Source organism: Perognathus longimembris, chromosome 6 (genome assembly GCF_023159225.1).
Source record: "Perognathus longimembris pacificus isolate PPM17 chromosome 6, ASM2315922v1, whole genome shotgun sequence".
Lineage (NCBI taxonomy): Eukaryota > Metazoa > Chordata > Mammalia > Rodentia > Heteromyidae > Perognathus > Perognathus longimembris.
The window spans coordinates 26,912,484-26,922,574 of NC_063166.1; positions in this window are offsets into that span (position 1 = coordinate 26,912,484).

Sequence of the window (10,091 nt, forward strand, 5' to 3'; positions counted from 1 at the left end):
AGAGGGCGCATTCCATATGGTAATTTATCAGTTCTGTTCTTCAGCCAAGATGGGAAGTTCCATGCGGGATGACAGCACAGGAGAGGGGAGGTGGATTTCTCACCCACAGGCCCCTTCCAGGCTGCAAGAGTCTGGAGAAATCAAATCATCTCTTTCTGATCCTCAGCAGCCACAACTATCACATGGAATGAGACTAACTGTCCCATCTTTCCTCAAGTTAGAAAGCCTGGGAATGGTCTCTTAAAGTCTTTACCAGAAAAATAAATATTTTGCTTCTAAGAGTGTTAAAAAAAAAGTCTGAACTTGTCTTTAGTATAAAATGGTGAATGTTGATTTTTCTCCCTCGAGTACGTGCAGAAAATATGAGCAGGTCAATTTTGTGTTTTTCTGATATTTACAAATAGAAGCTGAGCCTGAAGGGAGTTAGCACTTAGACAAACAGATGTCAGAATGAAGCTGTAACAATGACTCATATTCCTGTGCTCTAAAGTGTCCCAGTGGGCATCCAGCACCTATCTCAGGAGATAGACTTTTCTCCACGTTCAAGGTCATTCACTATTTCCACCTAGTCCCAGCATACCCCCTTCCGAACTCCTCTTTTCTTTTTGGCCCTAAGACCAGTGCAGTAATCGGCCTATGGCTGAGTCTATACATCTCACCTGCTAGGACACAGCTTCCCTCCCCCCCCCCCACTTTTGCCCCACCCTACCTCCAAACAATTAACTCCAGTGTTTCAGTGTTTGCCAAATGGCAAATAGGTCTACTGAGGCAGTTGCTCACTCTTTTTATTTATTTATCTTTTTGTGTGCCAGCCCTAGGGCTTGAACTCAGGGCCTGGGCACTGTCCCTGAGCATTTTTGTTCAAGTCTAATGCCCTACCACTTGAGTCACAGCTCCACTTCTGGCTTTTGGGGGCAGTTAATTATAGATAGAGTTTGATAGATTTTCCTGTCTGAGCTAGCTATGAACTGTGATCCTCAGATCTCAGTCTCCTGAGCAGCTAGGATTACAGGCATGAACTGCTAGCATTCAGCTTACTCTTTTTCTTTTGGGCACTTATTTTCTACTTCTCTAAAACAACAACAACACCAACAACAACACCACAAATTAAGATTCAATGTTCTCCTGTAGCCCTCAACAAGAGTAGAATCAGAAGGTGGCAAGTTGTTTGGTATTGATATTGTGTCCACCATACTAGTAAGCCTGTCTAGAAATCCCTTTAGAATTAAAAAGAGAAAACCCAACAAAGGAACCCAGGAGCTTGCCAGAAAACACAGTCAAGCATTTTGTCATGGTCCTGGTCACTCGGGGACATCAGCTGTCAGGGTGCTGTCTGGCCTTCCCTACTTCTGCCCAATGCAGCCCCAGTTTTCCAACTGCAGAGCATGTCTTCTCTGGAGATGTGCTCCAGCAGCCACTGAGCAGTCCCTCTGGGCCAGGAGGGCAAGGCCTTCTGACTCCTCTCCCAGCATGAATTTAGGAGACCCCAATGAGGCTGCCAGAAACAACAGCTGTGCTTTCCATCTGGGGGAGCCGCTGTGTTTGGATCCAGGTGGTCGTCCCTGTTTTCTCTGTGTGTTCTTTCCTAGCTTCTGGCTAGACATTCTGGACGCCAGCTCTGCAGTCCCAGGGAGCTGTATGGTAGTTTCTCAGAGATACACTGAAGTATTTGGCATGCAGAGGACACACACTAATTCTATTATGACTAAATAGATTTTTTTTTAAAAAAAAGAGCCTTCACTTCATTAAATTTCTGAGAGGATATTTTATTTTTTATTTTATTTTTATTATAAAGATGATGTATAGTTACATAAGTCAGGCAAGTATACTTCTTTTTGGACAAAGTCACTCTTCCTTTGTGCTCTTCCAGTTTCTCCCCCCATACTCACTCATAAGTTGTGTAGTTCATTTTCTTTCTTTCTTTTTTTTTTTTTTTTTTTTTTTTTTTTTTGCCAGTCCTGGGCCTTGGACTCAGGGCCTGAGCACTGTCCCTGGTTTCTCTTTGCTCAAGGCTAGCACTCTGCCACTTGAGCCACAGCACCACTCTGGCTGTTTTCTATATATGTGGTGCTGGGGAATCGAACCTAGGGCTTCAAGTATACAAGTCAAGCACTCTTGCCACTAGGCCATATTCCCAGCCCCGTGTAGTTCATTTTCAATGTAGTGTCTAGTGAGTACCACTGCTGCATCAGTTCACCCTTTGTCCCTCCATTTCTGTGTCTCCTCTTACCTTCCCAAAGTGAGACAAATGAACAAACAAGACCACCACCACCAAAATAAAATCGCTGCTTTTGCTGAGCAACAAGTGGCTCACGCCTGTAGTCCTAACTATTCAGGAGGCTGAGATCTGAGTATCTCGATTCAAAGCCAACCCAGGCAGGAAAGTCTGTGAGACTCTTATCATCAATTAACCACCAGAAAACTGGAAGTCGTGCAGTGGTTCAATTAGTAGAGCACTAGCCTTGAGCTGAAGAGCTCAGGGACAGCACGCAGGCCCAGAGTTTAAGCCCTGCTACTGACAAAAAATTAAAAAAAAAACACCCTCTTGTTTCCATTTCCTGAAGTTCACTTTGATAAATATTATTTTATATGATCAGATGCACATAGGCATTACACCTTTATATTCCTCCCCTAAGAGTATCCTCCTTGTGTCTCACTGTATGTGAATGCCTAGAGTCCTATATAATTTATTATGTACCAGTCTATTTAGCTGAGAGGATATTTTAAATGGTAGCTGCTGTTCAACTCTGATAAGACAGGGTAGCTGTCAAGACAACTTCACCCTTTGGTTTTACAATATGTACATCTTGAAATCCTGTCAGGGTTACTTAGGTGTCAATCCCACTCTACAATTCTACAATGAACAGACCCTAGGTCACAGTGAAACCAATCAGTCCAGCTGGCATGCCATGCAGATGCTGGGACTGCCCTGGCCCATCATTCACACTTGAGACTTCACCCCATTGGCTAACGACAGACCAACCCTAGTAAGCAAGGAGTCCTACAGAAAGCAGCCTATTGAGTCTGCCTACATAATGTCAATTGATCACATTCCTTATAGGTTCTCTCATGGTCACTGGTGTTCAGTTTTCTGTCTCCTTTCTTTCCACATAGCTGGTTATTCTCTCTCCAATCCATGGTTAAAGCTTGGTTTCCATTGGGTGGAAGGCAGAACTCAAGTGGTAGAGTACCTGCCTGGCAAGTGCAAGGCCCTGAATTCTAACCACAGGGCTGCTAAACAAAACGAACAAAAACCCTGGGTTTTCAGGAGAATCTCTTAAGGGATTCAATTCATTCGAAGCTTCCTCTATTCTTTATCTTTACATACTGGTGACCCCATGCCTCTAAGCAGCCTTTAGTTGCTGATGGCTCTCCACTTTTTATGCTCTGCTGGGCCCCATGCCAGAGTTTAATCGAGGGACAGGGACTTCCTATTCATTTGAACATGGGCAGTTTGATATAAGAGGGGATTGGGGTTATAGAGGACCTGCCAGCAGCGATTAGAGAAAAAAGCAAATACTGAAGAATACAGGAGTGTGGGGGAGCAGTCACAGCCCCCCCCCCCCCCCACGCCCAGCTAAGAGAGAGCACCTGTGAATGCTAATCTGGAATCTGGCTTCCCCACTTACTCTCCAGGACTGAGTGCCAAACCTGGCGGGAGAAAGAGCCGCTTTGGCTCCTGGGATGCAGTTCCCTGGGCTGTTGCCCTGGCGGGACTGAGAACTGACCTCAGGCTGTCAGCAGGTTAGTGCTGCAACTCAGAACTTGCTACAAAGCCACACAAGGAAACCATCCACAAGCAAGTGCCTTGCCCTGCTTGCTGTAGTCCACTCAGGAGCTGGGAACTGCAGACACCACACCGTATGGCCTACCAACACTGGGTCAGGAACAGAAGCCCTTCCCCCCTGCCGAGTCTGTTCTGTGCACTCAGCTGAAAATGCTTTACATCATGCCAAATGCTTACAGAGCCAGCTTTACTAGTATGATAGAGACAACAAGAGGTTCGCGTAGACTTGGAGGCAACTCCAGGGTTTGTGACCCACAGGTGCTGGGCATTTCCACTCCGATGCCCAAAGATGAACTGGTGCTCACTCACTGGCTCTGTTTGCCACCTGTTACGCAGGCGCCAGTACTACATGTCATTTCTGAATCCCATTTTCTCTCATACTGCACTTAGTTTGTGGAGAAATGGCAGTTGACTTGAAAATTGTATCTAGGGACTGGGAAGGTGGTTTAGTGGTAGAGTGCTTGCCTAGCATGCATGAAGCCATGGGTTCGATTCCTCAATAACACATAAACAGAAAAAGCCAGATGTCGAGATGTGGCTCAAGTGGTAGAGTGCTAGCCTTGAGTAAAAGAAGCTCAAGGACAGTGCCCTGGCCCTGAGTTCAAGCCCCAGGACTGGCAAAAAAGAAAAACTGTATCTCTGACACTTGTCACCCTTGGTCCAAGTCATCACTATCATCCCTAGCTCCAATGTCCATGATTTTCCTAATATACATTCCAGCTTTGACCTATCAGTCCCTGAAGCTTATTCTCAGCAGAGCCACCAGTGTAGTTCCTTGAAAATAGGAGTCACTCATCTCATAATTCTCTGTTCAAAACTTCCCAGGTCACCCAGAGAAATGGCTTGAGTTTTCTCACTGACTGATATGACTTGCTATTTCTACTGCTGTCACTCCACTCCTAATGTAGTGGCCTCTTATCATTCTTTGAATCAACAGGTACATAACTTCAGCCCCCCAACTCCCAATCAGCATCTTTCTTCTTCTAAAATAATGAATGTATACATGTTATGTGCACTGCTTGTTGTCTTCTTGCCTTGCTGGGATATATGATTTATATAGCAGGGACATTTTATCGTACTTTCTATATATTCACTCCCTTGGAAACACCACAAGCTCTTAGAGGCAAGCACTCTTGCCACTAGGCCACATTCCCAGCATCCACAAGCTCTTAGAAAAGACCCTGGATCAGAGTGGGGTTACATGAACATTAGTTGAACACTAAGACTCTAAACAGAAGTGTCCTGTGGTCATCTCCTCCCAGCTCCCCACATTGCCAGCCGAGACGGACTTTTTCTTCCTAGAAAAACTTATGCCTTGTATGAAAATAGAACAATAAAACCTACTGAAATTGTTTTAATGGGGGATGGGATAAGAGAGTGATAGAGGTTGACCCATTATATAGATGTGTAGAAATGCCACAAATAAACATCTTTGAATAATGAATGTATCCTAATTAAAACAACAACAAATCCAGCAGCTTATGCTTGGGAATAGGATATAGCTCAGTTGTTAGAGCACTTAGCTATAGATTCAATCTGCAGCACCACAAAAAAGAAGGAAAAAGCTTATGCCTACCAAGCCTACATCTTTTTTCTTTGACATTTTTTTCTCTGTCAGAACTGGGGATTGAACTCAAGACCTCATGCTTGCCTAGCAAGCACTCTTTTAACATGAGCCACATCTACAACATTTTAGCTGTTAGTGTATTTTTAATATAGGGTTTCAAGTTTTTCCTGGGCAGCCTCAAAATTCTATTCTCCTACCTTCCCCTCCCAAGTAGCTGGAATTACAGGTGTGTGCCACCATGCCTGGTACCAAAGCCACCTCTAAACTGTAATATGGGGGATAGCTCTGTGCTCTGAGAACCAAACCAAGGACATACATTTTACCTCTTCTAACTCCCTCTTGCTAAACCCTGGAAGAAGTTCTTCTGCACGGCCCTTGGTTCATCAAACTACTGGTGCAGGCATCGTGCGCTAATGATAAAAGCAACAAAAAATGCTTTATGGGGCTAGGTGCAGTGTCTCATGACTGCAATCCCAGATACATGGGAGCTGGAGATATAATGATTACAGTTTAAGGTTAGCCTGGGCAAAAAAGTGAGAGAACTCAGATTAAAAAACAAGCAAACAAACAAGCTGGGCACAGTGGTTCAAACTTGTAATCCCACTACAAGGAAAAGAAGTAGGAGGACTGTGATCTGAGGCTGGCCTGGGGAGAAGTGAGACCCTACCTGAAAAATAAAATAAAGCAAAAATGGCTGAAGTATGGTTCTTTCTCATTTTCTGTGACCCTCCCCCTTTCCAGGTTGGAGGAATTGTCCTTTGATCTGATATAACAACTTTTTATATACATTAATGCATCCATCAGGGGTCTGTGTGGGTTGCAGGATCACTTGGTCTAAGCCATGTTCTGTGGCTGTAATTGAACTGCACAATCTACAATGAAACGGTGTATTTGACTCTCACCCTGGAAGATAGGACCACGACTGTGTGGCTGTATCTGTTGATGGGGCTCTCTGCAGAGTCCTGGCCTGGTATCAAGCACCACATGGCAAGAAGGACCTCAGTTCTAGTCTCTCCTTTTCCTATGACACCACCATCCAGGGTTCCACCTTTATGGCTCCATTTAGCCCCAATTACTCAATCTCACAATAGGGAACATTCAAACTGTATTAACTTGTCTTTCTAAGCTCCTTGAGAGTGGGGAGTCTTTCCAATGTTTGGCACAGTAGACACTCAACTATTTGTGGAAAGAATAAATGTTTCCAGTTCTCTTCCGTCACAACTTCCCTTCCTATCAAATCGTAGTTGCTGGGAAGGATCTGGTAAACACATAAACAACCCATCAGTATGATTGAATGCATTCATCCTTCTAAAACTCCTGGCTCTAGTAGTGGCAAGAAACGAATAGTGACTCTAATAGGGGAGAGAATCTCAAACTAAGAAAATGGCATTAACCATATAGGATCATCAGAAGGAAAGAAGTTGAAATGAGACGTGCATGCTGGTGAACCACATTATGTGGACAGACACTTGCATTGTCCTCCAGTAACGCTAAGCAGCACTTGTGAATGGAAGCCCTTTTACCTTGAGATTTGATTCTATCCTTAGCACTACAAATAGTCCCATTGCTTAATAAGAAGTTATCCACCAGAGGGCAGTAAATTCACAAGTAGTAAGGAACAACTGGCCACAAGTAGTGACTTTAAAAATTATTATTTTTTGGACAGCCTGGGGCTTGAACTCAGGGCCTGGGCACTGTCTCTGAGCTTCTTTTGCTCAAGGTTAGAGCTCTACCACTTGAGCCACAGTGCCACTTCGGGCTTTTTCTGTGTATGTGGAAGAGGAATCAAAACCAGGGTTTCATGCATGCTAGGCAAGCACTCTGCCACTAAGCCACATTCCCATTCTAAAAATTCTTATTTCAGGCTGGGCACTGGTGGCTCAAGCCTGTAACCCTAGCTACTCAGCAGGCTGAGATCTGAGGGTCACGGTTCAAAGCCTACCCAGGCAAGAAAGTCTGTGAGACTCTTATCTCCAACTAAACACCAGGAAAACTGGAAGTAGAGCTTTGGCTCAAAGTGGTAGAGCACTAGCTTGAGAGCTTGAGCAAAAGAGCTCAGGGACAGCTTCCAGGCCTTGAGTTCAAGCCCCATGCCACCTCAGTCTTATTTCAACTAAATGCCACAAAATTTATTGTCTTTCTATAATTCATGTTGTTCTAGGAGTCCAACAATTAATGACTTTGAACAGCTCACATTCCAAACACATGACTTTAGTAAAGAAAGACTGTCCATTCACATTGTGTGGGATCCCTTTTCATTCATTCGGTAGGTCTACGTTAAACACTTACTGTGTGCCAGGCACTGTCTATGAGCTCAGAATGCATCATTTACAACACAAAGATCCTTAACCTTGTGGAACTGACATTCTTGTGGGAAGACATAGCCTAAGTCCAGAAATAAATTGTGCAGTACATTAGAAGGTTAGAGCTGTGGAAGAAAGATAGAGATATGGGAACTGGGATGGGGAGGGAAAAATACTGATTAGGAAAGGGGTACAATTTTAAGATGATGAGAGCAGGCTAAGGGGAGGGGACAGCTGAACAAGGAGGAGGAGACAGGACAAATGTGGCTTTCTGAAAAGTGTGCCAGAAGAAACAGCGATGGGAAAGACCCATTAGTAAATGAGGTCAAGGTAAGAGGAGGCAGATCATGAAAAGCTATGAAGGCAAGGTGAGGACTTTGATTTTTACAATGAGTAAAATGGGAAAGGAGAGATTTTATAGGATCTTGTGCAGAGGAGACACTTTCAAAGGGTCAACTTGGTTGAGATTTCAGAACAGCTTCAAAAAGGTTTATCTCTAGAACCTTCTAAATATTGTTAACAGCTCACCAAAAAGCAGGGGAGGGCAGCTGAAGGTGATCTTGCTGTTTCCATTCAGCAAATAGCAGCCAATCTACATATAGTCCCCACCTGTGCCTGAATGAAGGCATTGTGCCAAACATTTTATGCACTTATTCATTTAATCTTTCCCAACACCTCCACATCAGCACTGTTGGTTCTATGTCAAAGGAGGTGATCTACGTTAATGACTAGCTCTAGGTTCAGATGAAGTAAATGGACTTAGGAGAACCACAGTTTGAAGATTTCTGCTTTCTACCAGGAAGAAACAGTAAACAAGGCTGAGTACTCCAGTACTGAGAAACTCAAGATAGTGGAAAGGAGGGCTAGGTTACATTTGACTTTAGTCATACAGCTTCTTCATTATAACGTTCTATCCAGCCTCTACACCACTTTCCCACACAGTAACTGTATTGATTTATCCTCCATTGATTTGAGTTGGAGGTCAGTATAGTATGTCAACATTTGGATTGTTAAAAGAGTCAGGAACCACTATTGAACCTTCTTTTCTCTAAGGTATTTTTTTCTTTTTGGTGCTGATGCTAGGGCTTGACCTCAGAGCCTGGGTGCTGTCTTTTAGCTTTTTTGCTCAAAGCTGGTGATCTACCACCTGAGCCACATCTCCACTTCTGGTATTTTGGTGGTTAATTGGAGATAGTCTCCTAGACTTTCCTACCTGTGCTGACTTCAAACTGTGTTCCTCAGATCTCAGCCTCTGGGGTTAGGAGTAGTTAGGTGTGAGCTGTAGGCACCTGGCTCTGAGATTTCTTTTAAACTATGGTGGTAAGGCCCAAGGAGGCAGGCAGAAATGTAAAGTGTTAATACACTTTGAGCCATTTTAGGAAGTTATGAGGACTAGTGCACACAATAGTAATAATTTGGGACTTGTAATTGGTACTTTTCAAGAAAAACCTCATTTTTCTCTTTATTTGTAGAGTATTTTATCTGAGAGGCTGAATAGACAAGGAAAATGACGTGACCATATATAAAATAGAATATCATAACGTGCAACAACCCATGAAGAAAACTCTTAAGTCCTGGAAACCGGACTTTGCAGGAAGCCAGTGGGTCTCCAGGAACAAACAGTCCAGGAAGCTGAACTGAAACCTCTGTGGCCATGGGTCATTGGACTTAAGCCAGGAATTAATAACGGTTCCTTTCTAACTTTTTTGCTTGTGTCCTGGGGCTTGGACTCAGGGCCTGGGCACTATCCCTGTTTCTTAGCTCAAGGATAGTGTTCTACCATTCGAGCCACAGCTCCACATCTGGCTTTTTTCTGGTTAATCGGAGATCAGAGTCTCGTGGACTTTCTTGCCTGGGTTTGGCTTCTAACCGCGATCCTCAAATCTCAGTCTCCTGAGTAGCTGGATTATAGGCGTGAGCCACAGGCGCCTGACTCCTTCTAATCCGTATCCCTATTTCCAACTCAGTGTCAGCCCAAGAAAGTCTAAACCTACTCCCTATAACCAATCACAAAGACGCCTGCCTCTGCCCAGCCTTCCCTCCGCTCCGGTCGCCTTGGAGGCCAGGCAAAACCGCGAGGGGCTGGGGTTTAAATCAACAGCCTCGCGGTTGCCCGACTCGGACTCCCCTGTTAAGTACTTCCGGGACATATTATCCCGGTAAAAAAAAAAGTTTCCCGGAATCAAGGGTGAGTAGGAACGCAGCTAGCAGACGGGTCTCCCAGGCGGAAAGTTTAGAAAATCCTTTCCGAGGGGCAGCGAAGAGAGACCCAGGGATCCGCGGATCCCCCTTGCTCTTTCTAACAGTCCAGGCTTTGGCTTCCGGATGCAGGCATAGCCTCTGACTGACCCCTGCGCATGCGCACGCGCTGCAGCGCACGCGCGTTTGGTCGCCCACGGCGTTGACGTCATGTCTAGTGGCCCGGGCAGAGGAG